The sequence below is a fragment of the Hyla sarda genome, unplaced genomic scaffold (genome assembly GCF_029499605.1).
Source record: "Hyla sarda isolate aHylSar1 unplaced genomic scaffold, aHylSar1.hap1 scaffold_1918, whole genome shotgun sequence".
NCBI lineage: Eukaryota > Metazoa > Chordata > Amphibia > Anura > Hylidae > Hyla > Hyla sarda.
Genome location: NW_026608572.1, coordinates 44,156 through 62,436, shown reverse-complemented (window position 1 = coordinate 62,436; position 18,281 = coordinate 44,156). Strand labels below are relative to the sequence as shown.

The 18,281-nt window shown below is 46.3% G+C and overlaps 7 non-coding genes and 1 pseudogene across 7 annotated transcripts; all 8 read right to left on the bottom strand.

The window, feature by feature from the left end:
• Nucleotides 1–2,092: 2,092 nt before the first annotated feature.
• On the bottom strand, nucleotides 2,093–2,283 carry LOC130316197 (U2 spliceosomal RNA). The gene has a single exon (XR_008863560.1). It is a non-coding gene; the product is annotated as a U2 spliceosomal RNA (small nuclear RNA).
• A 2,092-nt stretch (nucleotides 2,284–4,375) lies between these two features.
• Nucleotides 4,376–4,566, bottom strand: LOC130316195 (U2 spliceosomal RNA). Its single transcript, XR_008863559.1, has one exon. It is a non-coding gene; the product is annotated as a U2 spliceosomal RNA (small nuclear RNA).
• A 2,090-nt stretch (nucleotides 4,567–6,656) lies between these two features.
• Nucleotides 6,657–6,847, bottom strand: LOC130316194 (U2 spliceosomal RNA). Its single transcript, XR_008863558.1, has one exon. It is a non-coding gene; the product is annotated as a U2 spliceosomal RNA (small nuclear RNA).
• A 2,088-nt stretch (nucleotides 6,848–8,935) lies between these two features.
• Nucleotides 8,936–9,126, bottom strand: LOC130316192 (U2 spliceosomal RNA). The gene has a single exon (XR_008863556.1). It is a non-coding gene; the product is annotated as a U2 spliceosomal RNA (small nuclear RNA).
• Nucleotides 9,127–11,204: 2,078 nt separating this feature from the next.
• LOC130316191 (U2 spliceosomal RNA) lies at nucleotides 11,205–11,395 on the bottom strand. The gene has a single exon (XR_008863555.1). It is a non-coding gene; the product is annotated as a U2 spliceosomal RNA (small nuclear RNA).
• A 2,092-nt stretch (nucleotides 11,396–13,487) lies between these two features.
• On the bottom strand, nucleotides 13,488–13,673 carry LOC130316201 (U2 spliceosomal RNA). The gene has a single exon (XR_008863563.1). It is a non-coding gene; the product is annotated as a U2 spliceosomal RNA (small nuclear RNA).
• A 693-nt stretch (nucleotides 13,674–14,366) lies between these two features.
• On the bottom strand, nucleotides 14,367–14,526 carry LOC130316203 (U2 spliceosomal RNA; annotated as a pseudogene).
• A 2,099-nt stretch (nucleotides 14,527–16,625) lies between these two features.
• On the bottom strand, nucleotides 16,626–16,816 carry LOC130316190 (U2 spliceosomal RNA). The gene has a single exon (XR_008863554.1). It is a non-coding gene; the product is annotated as a U2 spliceosomal RNA (small nuclear RNA).
• Between the last annotated feature and the right edge of the window lie 1,465 nt (nucleotides 16,817–18,281).

Below are 18,281 nucleotides of genomic sequence, written 5' to 3'. Positions count from 1 at the left end.
GCGATAACCGTGAAAGGGGCGGGCCCAACAAGGTCCCCTTCATGGGCACTATCACTGCTTGCTGTCAGGGAGGCTGCCAGACAATTTTCCATGCACACTCTGGGCTGGGGGGCAGTCAACCACCAGTACACACAGCAGAACCTAAACCCATACCATTATTGCTAAGCAGCAAGACAGGGGCCCATTGCACTCCCACGGGGCCTTTTTAAATGCAATCCATAACCCGGATTTGCCAGGAACCCTTCTTACTCCTCCTACTTGCATGTGACACTGGGCTTAGGATCTGCATAGGAAACACACACACAAGCACACACCTACCTTTGTTGCCTGCAGATGCCTCCTTGGCTGTCCCCAAACGGTATCAAACCAACACCCACGGGAAGCTGTAAGCATAGAGGACATGCCTGCACCCCATTGGACTTACCTGTGTGGGTTAAATCCGGGTTATTTGACAACCTATGGCGGTGATGGTTCTGCTCAGGCAGAGCAGTGCTGATGCTCCTCATAAAGCTGTCGCTGCTGTGAAGGTTCTAGGTGACATCACAAATCCCTTTGGTTACATACACAACAAAGCTGGGTTGTTGTTGTTTACACTCTGCAAGGCCTGTGGAAGTGAGTGACATCATAGCACTGTAGTTCTGAGGGTTCAAGATGGATGCAACAATCTCCTGTTGCTTCTATGAAGGCCGTAATAGACGACATCACCAAACAGCTCCATAGTCACATACACAGCAAAGGAGAGATGTTGTTTACACCTAGTGATGTCAGTGGTATTGAGTGACATCACAGCACAGTGCTAAGGCTCCTGGGCCTGGACACAGCAGCGGCTGCAATATCTCAACGGAGAATACGTTTATATCTATGTGTGTGTGTGCGCATATATATATATATATATATATATATATATATATATATATATATATTTCTCCGCCGAAATCACTTTTAAACCCATTTCCACCTTTTTTTCCCTTCTCTTCCTCTTACTTTTTTTTCACGTTTTTTTACGTTTTTCTCCTTTTCGCCTCTTTTCTGGGCGTATTATTCTTCTTTTTCTTCTTTTTTTTCGTCTAATGCATACCCCATCAGTGCAGCAATGCTTATTCAATACCGCCAGCAGATGGAGACACTGGGGGATAATTTTCTAAGGATTTATACTGATTTTTCCTGTCTGAATTTGTCGCACAGAAAGTTGCAGGCCAAATATGTGTGACATTTCTGCGACTTTAGCTTCTAGAGCATTTTTACAACATTATACATAGGTGCTGAATACATAAAAAGCGACTGTTCAGCGACAGACAAGTCGCATCGGCTGAAAGTAGGCCAGAATGTCAGTCCATGTTGGAGCAGGTTTAGATACAGTCTAAAGCATAGATCTCAAAGTCTGTGCACAGAATTTAGCAAGGGCCTCGCACCTTCTGATGCATCAGGTAGGTGCACAATAGCATAGCCTAACCCTCTGTACTTTGGTCTATATTGATGCGGGACATAGACAGCCAGCTGATGACCAATCCATTAGTGCAATGGATGGCTGGAAGCATTTGTCTTTGACTTTGCAATACCACAGAAGCAATGCATGGTCAATGTACAGCAATGACACACCTGTGTGAACAGCCAGGAGACCCCCCCCCCCCCATGTTATGTTACATAGTTACATAGTTAGTACGGTCGAAAAAAGACATATGTCCATCACGTTCAACCAGGGAATTAAGGGGTAGGGGTGTGGCGCGATATTGGGGAAGGGATGAGATTTTATATTTCTTCATAAGCATTAATCTTATTTTGTCAATTAGGAACATTCAGCACCCACCCGCTATCAAGGCAGCTGCCTATCATGTCATGCCCTACCTGCACAGGTGTGCTGGCTACTCAAATGATCCAATTAAGGAGGCCATTTAGTCAGCAGCAGCAGAAGTCCTGTGCCTGGACGCTCCAACAGGGGCCAGACACAAGCAGCAGAAGCAGCAGAAGCAGCAGCAGCACCACCTTTTGTTTATTGGCTGCAGCAGCAGCAAGGCCCACAGGGCTGGCTAGCTGGCTAGCCAGCAAGCAGGTAGCAATGAAAGTAGGAATCTTTCTTTTTAACCCTGTAAGGGGGTGGTGCACTGTACCCGAAGATACTGCCATATCGGGTCAATGCATAGGGCGACGGAAGCAAGCTTCGAAATCGGCCCCCGTTCTCAAAAATCCATTTAATATATGGTCCCCAGATAGGGGACGTATCAGATATTAAACTGATAAGAACAGATACTACACTTGATCTTAGCCAAAAGGCCGAGAAGCGATAACCGTGAAAGGGGCGGGCCCAACAAGGTCCCCTTCATGGGCACTATCACTGCTTGCTGTCAGGGAGGCTGCCAGACAATTTTCCATGCACACTCTGGGCTGGGGGGCAGTCAACCACCAGTACACACAGCAGAACCTAAACCCATACCATTATTGCTAAGCAGCAAGACAGGGGCCCATTGCACTCCCACGGGGCCTTTTTAAATGCAATCCATAACCCGGATTTGCCAGGAACCCTTCTTACTCCTCCTACTTGCATGTGACACTGGGCTTAGGATCTGCATAGGAAACACACACACAAGCACACACCTACCTTTGTTGCCTGCAGATGCCTCCTTGGCTGTCCCCAAACGGTATCAAACCAACACCCACGGGAAGCTGTAAGCATAGAGGACATGCCTGCACCCCATTGGACTTACCTGTGTGGGTTAAATCCGGGTTATTTGACAACCTATGGCGGTGATGGTTCTGCTCAGGCAGAGCAGTGCTGATGCTCCTCATAAAGCTGTCGCTGCTGTGAAGGTTCTAGGTGACATCACAAATCCCTTTGGTTACATACACAACAAAGCTGGGTTGTTGTTGTTTACACTCTGCAAGGCCTGTGGAAGTGAGTGACATCATAGCACTGTAGTTCTGAGGGTTCAAGATGGATGCAACAATCTCCTGTTGCTTCTATGAAGGCCGTAATAGACGACATCACCAAACAGCTCCATAGTCACATACACAGCAAAGGAGAGATGTTGTTTACACCTAGTGATGTCAGTGGTATTGAGTGACATCACAGCACAGTGCTAAGGCTCCTGGGCCTGGACACAGCAGCGGCTGCAATATCTCAACGGAGAATACGTTTATATCTATGTGTGTGTGTGCGCATATATATATATATATATATATATATATATATATATATATATATATATATATTTCTCCGCCGAAATCACTTTTAAACCCATTTCCACCTTTTTTTTCCCTTCTCTTCCTCTTACTTTTTTTTCACGTTTTTTTACGTTTTTCTCCTTTTCGCCTCTTTTCTGGGCGTATTATTCTTCTTTTTCTTCTTTTTTTTCGTCTAATGCATACCCCATCAGTGCAGCAATGCTTATTCAATACCGCCAGCAGATGGAGACACTGGGGGATAATTTTCTAAGGATTTATACTGATTTTTCCTGTCTGAATTTGTCGCACAGAAAGTTGCAGGCCAAATATGTGTGACATTTCTGCGACTTTAGCTTCTAGAGCATTTTTACAACATTATACATAGGTGCTGAATACATAAAAAGCGACTGTTCAGCGACAGACAAGTCGCATCGGCTGAAAGTAGGCCAGAATGTCAGTCCATGTTGGAGCAGGTTTAGATACAGTCTAAAGCATAGATCTCAAAGTCTGTGCACAGAATTTAGCAAGGGCCTCGCACCTTCTGATGCATCAGGTAGGTGCACAATAGCATAGCCTAACCCTCTGTACTTTGGTCTATATTGATGCGGGACATAGACAGCCAGCTGATGACCAATCCATTAGTGCAATGGATGGCTGGAAGCATTTGTCTTTGCCTTTGCAATACCACAGAAGCAATGCATGGTCAATGTACAGCAATGACACACCTGTGTGAACAGCCAGGAGACCCCCCCCCCCCCCATGTTATGTTACATAGTTACATAGTTAGTACGGTCGAAAAAAGACATATGTCCATCACGTTCAACCAGGGAATTAAGGGGTAGGGGTGTGGCGCGATATTGGGGAAGGGATGAGATTTTATATTTCTTCATAAGCATTAATCTTATTTTGTCAATTAGGAACATTCAGCACCCACCCGCTATCAAGGCAGCTGCCTATCATGTCATGCCCTACCTGCACAGGTGTGCTGGCTACTCAAATGATCCAATTAAGGAGGCCATTTAGTCAGCAGCAGCAGAAGTCCTGTGCCTGGACGCTCCAACAGGGGCCAGACACAAGCAGAAGCAGAAGCAGCAGCAGCAGCACCACCTTTTGTTTATTGGCTGCAGCAGCAGCAAGGCCCACAGGGCTGGCTAGCTGGCTAGCCAGCAAGCAGGTAGCAATGAAAGTAGGAATCTTTCTTTTTAACCCTGTAAGGGGGTGGTGCACTGTACCCGAAGATACTGCCATATCGGGTCAATGCATAGGGCGACGGAAGCAAGCTTCGAAATCGGCCCCCGTTCTCAAAAATCCATTTAATATATGGTCCCCAGATAGGGGACGTATCAGATATTAAACTGATAAGAACAGATACTACACTTGATCTTAGCCAAAAGGCCGAGAAGCGATAACCGTGAAAGGGGCGGGCCCAACAAGGTCCCCTTCATGGGCACTATCACTGCTTGCTGTCAGGGAGGCTGCCAGACAATTTTCCATGCACACTCTGGGCTGGGGGGCAGTCAACCACCAGTACACACAGCAGAACCTAAACCCATACCATTATTGCTAAGCAGCAAGACAGGGGCCCATTGCACTCCCACGGGGCCTTTTTAAATGCAATCCATAACCCGGATTTCCCAGGAACCCTTCTTACTCCTCCTACTTGCATGTGACACTGGGCTTAGGATCTGCATAGGAAACACACACACAAGCACACACCTACCTTTGTTGCCTGCAGATGCCTCCTTGGCTGTCCCCAAACGGTATCAAACCAACACCCACGGGAAGCTGTAAGCATAGAGGACATGCCTGCACCCCATTGGACTTACCTGTGTGGGTTAAATCCGGGTTATTTGACAACCTATGGCGGTGATGGTTCTGCTCAGGCAGAGCAGTGCTGATGCTCCTCATAAAGCTGTCGCTGCTGTGAAGGTTCTAGGTGACATCACAAATCCCTTTGGTTACATACACAACAAAGCTGGGTTGTTGTTGTTTACACTCTGCAAGGCCTGTGGAAGTGAGTGACATCATAGCACTGTAGTTCTGAGGGTTCAAGATGGATGCAACAATCTCCTGTTGCTTCTATGAAGGCCGTAATAGACGACATCACCAAACAGCTCCATAGTCACATACACAGCAAAGGAGAGATGTTGTTTACACCTAGTGATGTCAGTGGTATTGAGTGACATCACAGCACAGTGCTAAGGCTCCTGGGCCTGGACACAGCAGCGGCTGCAATATCTCAACGGAGAATACGTTTATATCTATGTGTGTGTGTGCGCATATATATATATATATATATATATATATATATATATATATATATATTTCTCCGCCGAAATCACTTTTAAACCCATTTCCACCTTTTTTTCCCTTCTCTTCCTCTTACTTTTTTTTCACGTTTTTTTACGTTTTTCTCCTTTTCGCCTCTTTTCTGGGCGTATTATTCTTCTTTTTCTTCTTTTTTTTCGTCTAATGCATACCCCATCAGTGCAGCAATGCTTATTCAATACCGCCAGCAGATGGAGACACTGGGGGATAATTTTCTAAGGATTTATACTGATTTTTCCTGTCTGAATTTGTCGCACAGAAAGTTGCAGGCCAAATATGTGTGACATTTCTGCGACTTTAGCTTCTAGAGCATTTTTACAACATTATACATAGGTGCTGAATACATAAAAAGCGACTGTTCAGCGACAGACAAGTCGCATCGGCTGAAAGTAGGCCAGAATGTCAGTCCATGTTGGAGCAGGTTTAGATACAGTCTAAAGCATAGATCTCAAAGTCTGTGCACAGAATTTAGCAAGGGCCTCGCACCTTCTGATGCATCAGGTAGGTGCACAATAGCATAGCCTAACCCTCTGTACTTTGGTCTATATTGATGCGGGACATAGACAGCCAGCTGATGACCAATCCATTAGTGCAATGGATGGCTGGAAGCATTTGTCTTTGCCTTTGCAATACCACAGAAGCAATGCATGGTCAATGTACAGCAATGACACACCTGTGTGAACAGCCAGGAGACCCCCCCCCCCCCATGTTATGTTACATAGTTACATAGTTAGTACGGTCGAAAAAAGACATATGTCCATCACGTTCAACCAGGGAATTAAGGGGTAGGGGTGTGGCGCGATATTGGGGAAGGGATGAGATTTTATATTTCTTCATAAGCATTAATCTTATTTTGTCAATTAGGAACATTCAGCACCCACCCGCTATCAAGGCAGCTGCCTATCATGTCATGCCCTACCTGCACAGGTGTGCTGGCTACTCAAATGATCCAATTAAGGAGGCCATTTAGTCAGCAGCAGCAGAAGTCCTGTGCCTGGACGCTCCAACAGGGGCCAGACACAAGCAGAAGCAGAAGCAGCAGAAGCAGCAGCAGCACCACCTTTTGTTTATTGGCTGCAGCAGCAGCAAGGCCCACAGGGCTGGCTAGCTGGCTAGCCAGCAAGCAGGTAGCAATGAAAGTAGGAATCTTTCTTTTTAACCCTGTAAGGGGGTGGTGCACTGTACCCGAAGATACTGCCATATCGGGTCAATGCATAGGGCGACGGAAGCAAGCTTCGAAATCGGCCCCCGTTCTCAAAAATCCATTTAATATATGGTCCCCAGATAGGGGACGTATCAGATATTAAACTGATAAGAACAGATACTACACTTGATCTTAGCCAAAAGGCCGAGAAGCGATAACCGTGAAAGGGGCGGGCCCAACAAGGTCCCCTTCATGGGCACTATCACTGCTTGCTGTCAGGGAGGCTGCCAGACAATTTTCCATGCACACTCTGGGCTGGGGGGCAGTCAACCACCAGTACACACAGCAGAACCTAAACCCATACCATTATTGCTAAGCAGCAAGACAGGGGCCCATTGCACTCCCACGGGGCCTTTTTAAATGCAATCCATAACCCGGATTTGCCAGGAACCCTTCTTACTCCTCCTACTTGCATGTGACACTGGGCTTAGGATCTGCATAGGAAACACACACACAAGCACACACCTACCTTTGTTGCCTGCAGATGCCTCCTTGGCTGTCCCCAAACGGTATCAAACCAACACCCACGGGAAGCTGTAAGCATAGAGGACATGCCTGCACCCCATTGGACTTACCTGTGTGGGTTAAATCCGGGTTATTTGACAACCTATGGCGGTGATGGTTCTGCTCAGGCAGAGCAGTGCTGATGCTCCTCATAAAGCTGTCGCTGCTGTGAAGGTTCTAGGTGACATCACAAATCCCTTTGGTTACATACACAACAAAGCTGGGTTGTTGTTGTTTACACTCTGCAAGGCCTGTGGAAGTGAGTGACATCATAGCACTGTAGTTCTGAGGGTTCAAGATGGATGCAACAATCTCCTGTTGCTTCTATGAAGGCCGTAATAGACGACATCACCAAACAGCTCCATAGTCACATACACAGCAAAGGAGAGATGTTGTTTACACCTAGTGATGTCAGTGGTATTGAGTGACATCACAGCACAGTGCTAAGGCTCCTGGGCCTGGACACAGCAGCGGCTGCAATATCTCAACGGAGAATACGTTTATATCTATGTGTGTGTGTGCGCATATATATATATATATATATATATATATATATATATATATATATATATATTTCTCCGCCGAAATCACTTTTAAACCCATTTCCACCTTTTTTTCCCTTCTCTTCCTCTTACTTTTTTTTCACGTTTTTTTACGTTTTTCTCCTTTTCGCCTCTTTTCTGGGCGTATTATTCTTCTTTTTCTTCTTTTTTTTCGTCTAATGCATACCCCATCAGTGCAGCAATGCTTATTCAATACCGCCAGCAGATGGAGACACTGGGGGATAATTTTCTAAGGATTTATACTGATTTTTCCTGTCTGAATTTGTCGCACAGAAAGTTGCAGGCCAAATATGTGTGACATTTCTGCGACTTTAGCTTCTAGAGCATTTTTACAACATTATACATAGGTGCTGAATACATAAAAAGCGACTGTTCAGCGACAGACAAGTCGCATCGGCTGAAAGTAGGCCAGAATGTCAGTCCATGTTGGAGCAGGTTTAGATACAGTCTAAAGCATAGATCTCAAAGTCTGTGCACAGAATTTAGCAAGGGCCTCGCACCTTCTGATGCATCAGGTAGGTGCACAATAGCATAGCCTAACCCTCTGTACTTTGGTCTATATTGATGCGGGACATAGACAGCCAGCTGATGACCAATCCATTAGTGCAATGGATGGCTGGAAGCATTTGTCTTTGCCTTTGCAATACCACAGAAGCAATGCATGGTCAATGTACAGCAATGACACACCTGTGTGAACAGCCAGGAGACCCCCCCCCCCCCATGTTATGTTACATAGTTACATAGTTAGTACGGTCGAAAAAAGACATATGTCCATCACGTTCAACCAGGGAATTAAGGGGTAGGGGTGTGGCGCGATATTGGGGAAGGGATGAGATTTTATATTTCTTCATAAGCATTAATCTTATTTTGTCAATTAGGAACATTCAGCACCCACCCGCTATCAAGGCAGCTGCCTATCATGTCATGCCCTACCTGCACAGGTGTGCTGGCTACTCAAATGATCCAATTAAGGAGGCCATTTAGTCAGCAGCAGCAGAAGTCCTGTGCCTGGACGCTCCAACAGGGGCCAGACACAAGCAGAAGCAGAAGAAGCAGCAGCAGCACCACCTTTTGTTTATTGGCTGCAGCAGCAGCAAGGCCCACAGGGCTGGCTAGCTGGCTAGCCAGCAAGCAGGTAGCAATGAAAGTAGGAATCTTTCTTTTTAACCCTGTAAGGGGGTGGTGCACTGTACCCGAAGATACTGCCATATCGGGTCAATGCATAGGGCGACGGAAGCAAGCTTCGAAATCGGCCCCCGTTCTCAAAAATCCATTTAATATATGGTCCCCAGATAGGGGACGTATCAGATATTAAACTGATAAGAACAGATACTACACTTGATCTTAGCCAAAAGGCCGAGAAGCGATAACCGTGAAAGGGGCGGGCCCAACAAGGTCCCCTTCATGGGCACTATCACTGCTTGCTGTCAGGGAGGCTGCCAGACAATTTTCCATGCACACTCTGGGCTGGGGGGCAGTCAACCACCAGTACACACAGCAGAACCTAAACCCATACCATTATTGCTAAGCAGCAAGACAGGGGCCCATTGCACTCCCACGGGGCCTTTTTAAATGCAATCCATAACCCGGATTTGCCAGGAACCCTTCTTACTCCTCCTACTTGCATGTGACACTGGGCTTAGGATCTGCATAGGAAACACACACACAAGCACACACCTACCTTTGTTGCCTGCAGATGCCTCCTTGGCTGTCCCCAAACGGTATCAAACCAACACCCACGGGAAGCTGTAAGCATAGAGGACATGCCTGCACCCCATTGGACTTACCTGTGTGGGTTAAATCCGGGTTATTTGACAACCTATGGCGGTGATGGTTCTGCTCAGGCAGAGCAGTGCTGATGCTCCTCATAAAGCTGTCGCTGCTGTGAAGGTTCTAGGTGACATCACAAATCCCTTTGGTTACATACACAACAAAGCTGGGTTGTTGTTGTTTACACTCTGCAAGGCCTGTGGAAGTGAGTGACATCATAGCACTGTAGTTCTGAGGGTTCAAGATGGATGCAACAATCTCCTGTTGCTTCTATGAAGGCCGTAATAGACGACATCACCAAACAGCTCCATAGTCACATACACAGCAAAGGAGAGATGTTGTTTACACCTAGTGATGTCAGTGGTATTGAGTGACATCACAGCACAGTGCTAAGGCTCCTGGGCCTGGACACAGCAGCGGCTGCAATATCTCAACGGAGAATACGTTTATATCTATGTGTGTGTGTGCGCATATATATATATATATATATATATATATATATATATATATATATTTCTCCGCCGAAATCACTTTTAAACCCATTTCCACCTTTTTTTCCCTTCTCTTCCTCTTACTTTTTTTTCACGTTTTTTTACGTTTTTCTCCTTTTCGCCTCTTTTCTGGGCGTATTATTCTTCTTTTTCTTCTTTTTTTTCGTCTAATGCATACCCCATCAGTGCAGCAATGCTTATTCAATACCGCCAGCAGATGGAGACACTGGGGGATAATTTTCTAAGGATTTATACTGATTTTTCCTGTCTGAATTTGTCGCACAGAAAGTTGCAGGCCAAATATGTGTGACATTTCTGCGACTTTAGCTTCTAGAGCATTTTTACAACATTATACATAGGTGCTGAATACATAAAAAGCGACTGTTCAGCGACAGACAAGTCGCATCGGCTGAAAGTAGGCCAGAATGTCAGTCCATGTTGGAGCAGGTTTAGATACAGTCTAAAGCATAGATCTCAAAGTCTGTGCACAGAATTTAGCAAGGGCCTCGCACCTTCTGATGCATCAGGTAGGTGCACAATAGCATAGCCTAACCCTCTGTACTTTGGTCTATATTGATGCGGGACATAGACAGCCAGCTGATGACCAATCCATTAGTGCAATGGATGGCTGGAAGCATTTGTCTTTGCCTTTGCAATACCACAGAAGCAATGCATGGTCAATGTACAGCAATGACACACCTGTGTGAACAGCCAGGAGACCCCCCCCCCCCATGTTATGTTACATAGTTACATAGTTAGTACGGTCGAAAAAAGACATATGTCCATCACGTTCAACCAGGGAATTAAGGGGTAGGGGTGTGGCGCGATATTGGGGAAGGGATGAGATTTTATATTTCTTCATAAGCATTAATCTTATTTTGTCAATTAGGAACATTCAGCACCCACCCGCTATCAAGGCAGCTGCCTATCATGTCATGCCCTACCTGCACAGGTGTGCTGGCTACTCAAATGATCCAATTAAGGAGGCCATTTAGTCAGCAGCAGCAGAAGTCCTGTGCCTGGACGCTCCAACAGGGGCCAGACACAAGCAGAAGCAGAAGCAGCAGCAGCACCACCTTTTGTTTATTGGCTGCAGCAGCAGCAAGGCCCACAGGGCTGGCTAGCTGGCTAGCCAGCAAGCAGGTAGCAATGAAAGTAGGAATCTTTCTTTTTAACCCTGTAAGGGGGTGGTGCACTGTACCCGAAGATACTGCCATATCGGGTCAATGCATAGGGCGACGGAAGCAAGCTTCGAAATCGGCCCCCGTTCTCAAAAATCCATTTAATATATGGTCCCCAGATAGGGGACGTATCAGATATTAAACTGATAAGAACAGATACTACACTTGATCTTAGCCAAAAGGCCGAGAAGCGATAACCGTGAAAGGGGCGGGCCCAACAAGGTCCCCTTCATGGGCACTATCACTGCTTGCTGTCAGGGAGGCTGCCAGACAATTTTCCATGCACACTCTGGGCTGGGGGGCAGTCAACCACCAGTACACACAGCAGAACCTAAACCCATACCATTATTGCTAAGCAGCAAGACAGGGGCCCATTGCACTCCCACGGGGCCTTTTTAAATGCAATCCATAACCCGGATTTGCCAGGAACCCTTCTTACTCCTCCTACTTGCATGTGACACTGGGCTTAGGATCTGCATAGGAAACACACACACAAGCACACACCTACCTTTGTTGCCTGCAGATGCCTCCTTGGCTGTCCCCAAACGGTATCAAACCAACACCCACGGGAAGCTGTAAGCATAGAGGACATGCCTGCACCCCATTGGACTTACCTGTGTTGGTTAAATCCGGGTTATTTGACAACCTATGGCGGTGATGGTTCTGCTCAGGCAGAGCAGTGCTGATGCTCCTCATAAAGCTGTCGCTGCTGTGAAGGTTCTAGGTGACATCACAAATCCCTTTGGTTACATACACAACAAAGCTGGGTTGTTGTTGTTTACACTCTGCAAGGCCTGTGGAAGTGAGTGACATCATAGCACTGTAGTTCTGAGGGTTCAAGATGGATGCAACAATCTCCTGTTGCTTCTATGAAGGCCGTAATAGACGACATCACCAAACAGCTCCATAGTCACATACACAGCAAAGGAGAGATGTTGTTTACACCTAGTGATGTCAGTGGTATTGAGTGACATCACAGCACAGTGCTAAGGCTCCTGGGCCTGGACACAGCAGCGGCTGCAATATCTCAACGGAGAATACGTTTATATCTATGTGTGTGTGTGCGCATATATATATATATATATATATATATATATATATATATATATATATATTCTCCGCCGAAATCACTTTTAAACCCATTTCCACCTTTTTTTCCCTTCTCTTCCTCTTACTTTTTTTTCACGTTTTTTTACGTTTTTCTCCTTTTCGCCTCTTTTCTGGGCGTATTATTCTTCTTTTTCTTCTTTTTTTTCGTCTAATGCATACCCCATCAGTGCAGCAATGCTTATTCAATACCGCCAGCAGATGGAGACACTGGGGGATAATTTTCTAAGGATTTATACTGATTTTTCCTGTCTGAATTTGTCGCACAGAAAGTTGCAGGCCAAATATGTGTGACATTTCTGCGACTTTAGCTTCTAGAGCATTTTTACAACATTATACATAGGTGCTGAATACATAAAAAGCGACTGTTCAGCGACAGACAAGTCGCATCGGCTGAAAGTAGGCCAGAATGTCAGTCCATGTTGGAGCAGGTTTAGATACAGTCTAAAGCATAGATCTCAAAGTCTGTGCACAGAATTTAGCAAGGGCCTCGCACCTTCTGATGCATCAGGTAGGTGCACAATAGCATAGCCTAACCCTCTGTACTTTGGTCTATATTGATGCGGGACATAGACAGCCAGCTGATGACCAATCCATTAGTGCAATGGATGGCTGGAAGCATTTGTCTTTGCCTTTGCAATACCACAGAAGCAATGCATGGTCAATGTACAGCAATGACACACCTGTGTGAACAGCCAGGAGACCCCCCCCCCCCCCATGTTATGTTACATAGTTACATAGTTAGTACGGTCGAAAAAAGACATATGTCCATCACGTTCAACCAGGGAATTAAGGGGTAGGGGTGTGGCGCGATATTGGGGAAGGGATGAGATTTTATATTTCTTCATAAGCATTAATCTTATTTTGTCAATTAGGAACATTCAGCACCCACCCGCTATCAAGGCAGCTGCCTATCATGTCATGCCCTACCTGCACAGGTGTGCTGGCTACTCAAATGATCCAATTAAGGAGGCCATTTAGTCAGCAGCAGCAGAAGTCCTGTGCCTGGACGCTCCAACAGGGGCCAGACACAAGCAGAAGCAGAAGCAGCAGAAGCAGCAGCAGCACCACCTTTTGTTTATTGGCTGCAGCAGCAGCAAGGCCCACAGGGCTGGCTAGCTGGCTAGCCAGCAAGCAGGTAGCAATGAAAGTAGGAATCTTTCTTTTTAACCCTGTAAGGGGGTGGTGCACTGTACCCGAAGATACTGCCATATCGGGTCAATGCATAGGGCGACGGAAGCAAGCTTCGAAATCGGCCCCCGTTCTCAAAAATCCATTTAATATATGGTCCCCAGATAGGGGACGTATCAGATATTAAACTGATAAGAACAGATTTTTTTTTTTTTTTTTTTTATCTAAAGCCGAGGAACGTGCTTTCGATTCACCCAAAGTGCAAGAAAAAGTGCAAACGTGTTACACTAAAAAAACGTGCACAAAGGATGCGGTCTATCGCAAGCCCTTCTCCAATAGGAGAGAGGCCCCCCAACAAACCTTACCCTTCGCCTCCGGACCAAATGGTACCTGCGAGGTTCCAGGTTCGATGTCCCTTTTCGCCGAAGCTACTAGGGGACCACAAATGCTCCCGGCATCCCCCTTGGCGTTAGCCAAGGTATCTGCCCGCAGAGCCGATTACGGTAGGTACCCTGCCAAAGCAGGAGTACCCGGGGTGTTTGCAGGGAGGTGCGGAACCTAATGGCCACACACACCTCCCCTAGACCGCCAGGAGGGACACCCAGAAGGGCTACCGCATCCTGACCAATCCTGTGAACACACAACACGCAAAAGGTGACACAGTGAGACAAAAAAGAAATAAATAAGTGAATGTGTGCAGATATACTGCCCGGACATCCGGCCGGATCAATAAAAATTTCTCTGATCCTAGCCAGAAGGCCGGGAATCAAGAGGTGAGTGCCACAAGGTGAAGAGATTATGGTGCCCGTGCTTCAACTCAGTGAGTCTATTCTCCCAGTGAGTTTCGGCACCTCGGGGTCACCACTCCCCGAGGCACAAAAGTACCTCGGCTCTAGACCCTCTCAGCCTCATGGCGAGACCCGGAGGGAACAGGTCACATCGGGGCAGCCGTCGAGCTGATTCCTCAGAACCAGCCCCGGAAAGCCCTGGTACACCTGCATCCTCCATGCAGCACCCATCCCCACCAGCATGAAAACTGATAAGAACAGATACTACACTTGATCTTAGCCAAAAGGCCGAGAAGCGATAACCGTGAAAGGGGCGGGCCCAACAAGGTCCCCTTCATGGGCACTATCACTGCTTGCTGTCAGGGAGGCTGCCAGACAATTTTCCATGCACACTCTGGGCTGGGGGGCAGTCAACCACCAGTACACACAGCAGAACCTAAACCCATACCATTATTGCTAAGCAGCAAGACAGGGGCCCATTGCACTCCCACGGGGCCTTTTTAAATGCAATCCATAACCCGGATTTGCCAGGAACCCTTCTTACTCCTCCTACTTGCATGTGACACTGGGCTTAGGATCTGCATAGGAAACACACACACAAGCACACACCTACCTTTGTTGCCTGCAGATGCCTCCTTGGCTGTCCCCAAACGGTATCAAACCAACACCCACGGGAAGCTGTAAGCATAGAGGACATGCCTGCACCCCATTGGACTTACCTGTGTGGGTTAAATCCGGGTTATTTGACAACCTATGGCGGTGATGGTTCTGCTCAGGCAGAGCAGTGCTGATGCTCCTCATAAAGCTGTCGCTGCTGTGAAGGTTCTAGGTGACATCACAAATCCCTTTGGTTACATACACAACAAAGCTGGGTTGTTGTTGTTTACACTCTGCAAGGCCTGTGGAAGTGAGTGACATCATAGCACTGTAGTTCTGAGGGTTCAAGATGGATGCAACAATCTCCTGTTGCTTCTATGAAGGCCGTAATAGACGACATCACCAAACAGCTCCATAGTCACATACACAGCAAAGGAGAGATGTTGTTTACACCTAGTGATGTCAGTGGTATTGAGTGACATCACAGCACAGTGCTAAGGCTCCTGGGCCTGGACACAGCAGCGGCTGCAATATCTCAACGGAGAATACGTTTATATCTATGTGTGTGTGTGCGCATATATATATATATATATATATATATATATATATATATATATATATATAGATATATTTCTCCGCCGAAATCACTTTTAAACCCATTTCCACCTTTTTTTCCCTTCTCTTCCTCTTACTTTTTTTTCACGTTTTTTTACGTTTTTCTCCTTTTCGCCTCTTTTCTGGGCGTATTATTCTTCTTTTTCTTCTTTTTTTTCGTCTAATGCATACCCCATCAGTGCAGCAATGCTTATTCAATACCGCCAGCAGATGGAGACACTGGGGGATAATTTTCTAAGGATTTATACTGATTTTTCCTGTCTGAATTTGTCGCACAGAAAGTTGCAGGCCAAATATGTGTGACATTTCTGCGACTTTAGCTTCTAGAGCATTTTTACAACATTATACATAGGTGCTGAATACATAAAAAGCGACTGTTCAGCGACAGACAAGTCGCATCGGCTGAAAGTAGGCCAGAATGTCAGTCCATGTTGGAGCAGGTTTAGATACAGTCTAAAGCATAGATCTCAAAGTCTGTGCACAGAATTTAGCAAGGGCCTCGCACCTTCTGATGCATCAGGTAGGTGCACAATAGCATAGCCTAACCCTCTGTACTTTGGTCTATATTGATGCGGGACATAGACAGCCAGCTGATGACCAATCCATTAGTGCAATGGATGGCTGGAAGCATTTGTCTTTGCCTTTGCAATACCACAGAAGCAATGCATGGTCAATGTACAGCAATGACACACCTGTGTGAACAGCCAGGAGACCCCCCCCCCCCATGTTATGTTACATAGTTACATAGTTAGTACGGTCGAAAAAAGACATATGTCCATCACGTTCAACCAGGGAATTAAGGGGTAGGGGTGTGGCGCGATATTGGGGAAGGGATGAGATTTTATATTTCTTCATAAGCATTAATCTTATTTTGTCAATTAGGAACATTCAGCACCCACCCGCTATCAAGGCAGCTGCCTATCATGTCATGCCCTACCTGCACAGGTGTGCTGGCTACTCAAATGATCCAATTAAGGAGGCCATTTAGTCAGCAGCAGCAGAAGTCCTGTGCCTGGACGCTCCAACAGGGGCCAGACACAAGCAGAAGCAGAAGCAGCAGAAGCAGCAGAAGCACCACCTTTTGTTTATTGGCTGCAGCAGCAGCAAGGCCCACAGGGCTGGCTAGCTGGCTAGCCAGCAAGCAGGTAGCAATGAAAGTAGGAATCTTTCTTTTTAACCCTGTAAGGGGGTGGTGCACTGTACCCGAAGATACTGCCATATCGGGTCAATGCATAGGGCGACGGAAGCAAGCTTCGAAATCGGCCCCCGTTCTCAAAAATCCATTTAATATATGGTCCCCAGATAGGGGACGTATCAGATATTAAACTGATAAGAACAGATACTACACTTGATCTTAGCCAAAAGGCCGAGAAGCGATAACCGTGAAAGGGGCGGGCCCAACAAGGTCCCCTTCATGGGCACTATCACTGCTTGCTGTCAGGGAGGCTGCCAGACAATTTTCCATGCACACTCTGGGCTGGGGGGCAGTCAACCACCAGTACACACAGCAGAACCTAAACCCATACCATTATTGCTAAGCAGCAAGACAGGGGCCCATTGCACTCCCACGGGGCCTTTTTAAATGCAATCCATAACCCGGATTTGCCAGGAACCCTTCTTACTCCTCCTACTTGCATGTGACACTGGGCTTAGGATCTGCATAGGAAACACACACACAAGCACACACCTACCTTTGTTGCCTGCAGATGCCTCCTTGGCTGTCCCCAAACGGTATCAAACCAACACCCACGGGAAGCTGTAAGCATAGAGGACATGCCTGCACCCCATTGGACTTACCTGTGTGGGTTAAATCCGGGTTATTTGACAACCTATGGCGGTGATGGTTCTGCTCAGGCAGAGCAGTGCTGATGCTCCTCATAAAGCTGTCGCTGCTGTGAAGGTTCTAGGTGACATCACAAATCCCTTTGGTTACATACACAACAAAGCTGGGTTGTTGTTGTTTACACTCTGCAAGGCCTGTGGAAGTGAGTGACATCATAGCACTGTAGTTCTGAGGGTTCAAGATGGATGCAACAATCTCCTGTTGCTTCTATGAAGGCCGTAATAGACGACATCACCAAACAGCTCCATAGTCACATACACAGCAAAGGAGAGATGTTGTTTACACCTAGTGATGTCAGTGGTATTGAGTGACATCACAGCACAGTGCTAAGGCTCCTGGGCCTGGACACAGCAGCGGCTGCAATATCTCAACGGAGAATACGTTTATATCTATGTGTGTGTGTGCGCATATATATATATATATATATATATATATATATATATATATATATTTCTCCGCCAAAATCACTTTTAAACCCATTTCCACCTTTTTTTCCCTTCTCTTCCTCTTACTTTTTTTTCACGTTTTTTTACGTTTTTCTCCTTTTCGCCTCTTTTCTGGGCGTATTATTCTTCTTTTTCTTCTTTTTTTTCGTCTAATGCATACCCCATCAGTGCAGCAATGCTTATTCAATACCGCCAGCAGATGGAGACACTGGGGGATAATTTTCTAAGGATTTATACTGATTTTTCCTGTCTGAATTTGTCGCACAGAAAGTTGCAGGCCAAATATGTGTGACATTTCTGCGACTTTAGCTTCTAGAGCATTTTTACAACATTATACATAGGTGCTGAATACATAAAAAGCGACTGTTCAGCGACAGACAAGTCGCATCGGCTGAAAGTAGGCCAGAATGTCAGTCCATGTTGGAGCAGGTTTAGATACAGTCTAAAGCATAGATCTCAAAGTCTGTGCACAGAATTTAGCAAGGGCCTCGCACCTTCTGATGCATCAGGTAGGTGCACAATAGCATAGCCTAACCCTCTGTACTTTGGTCTAT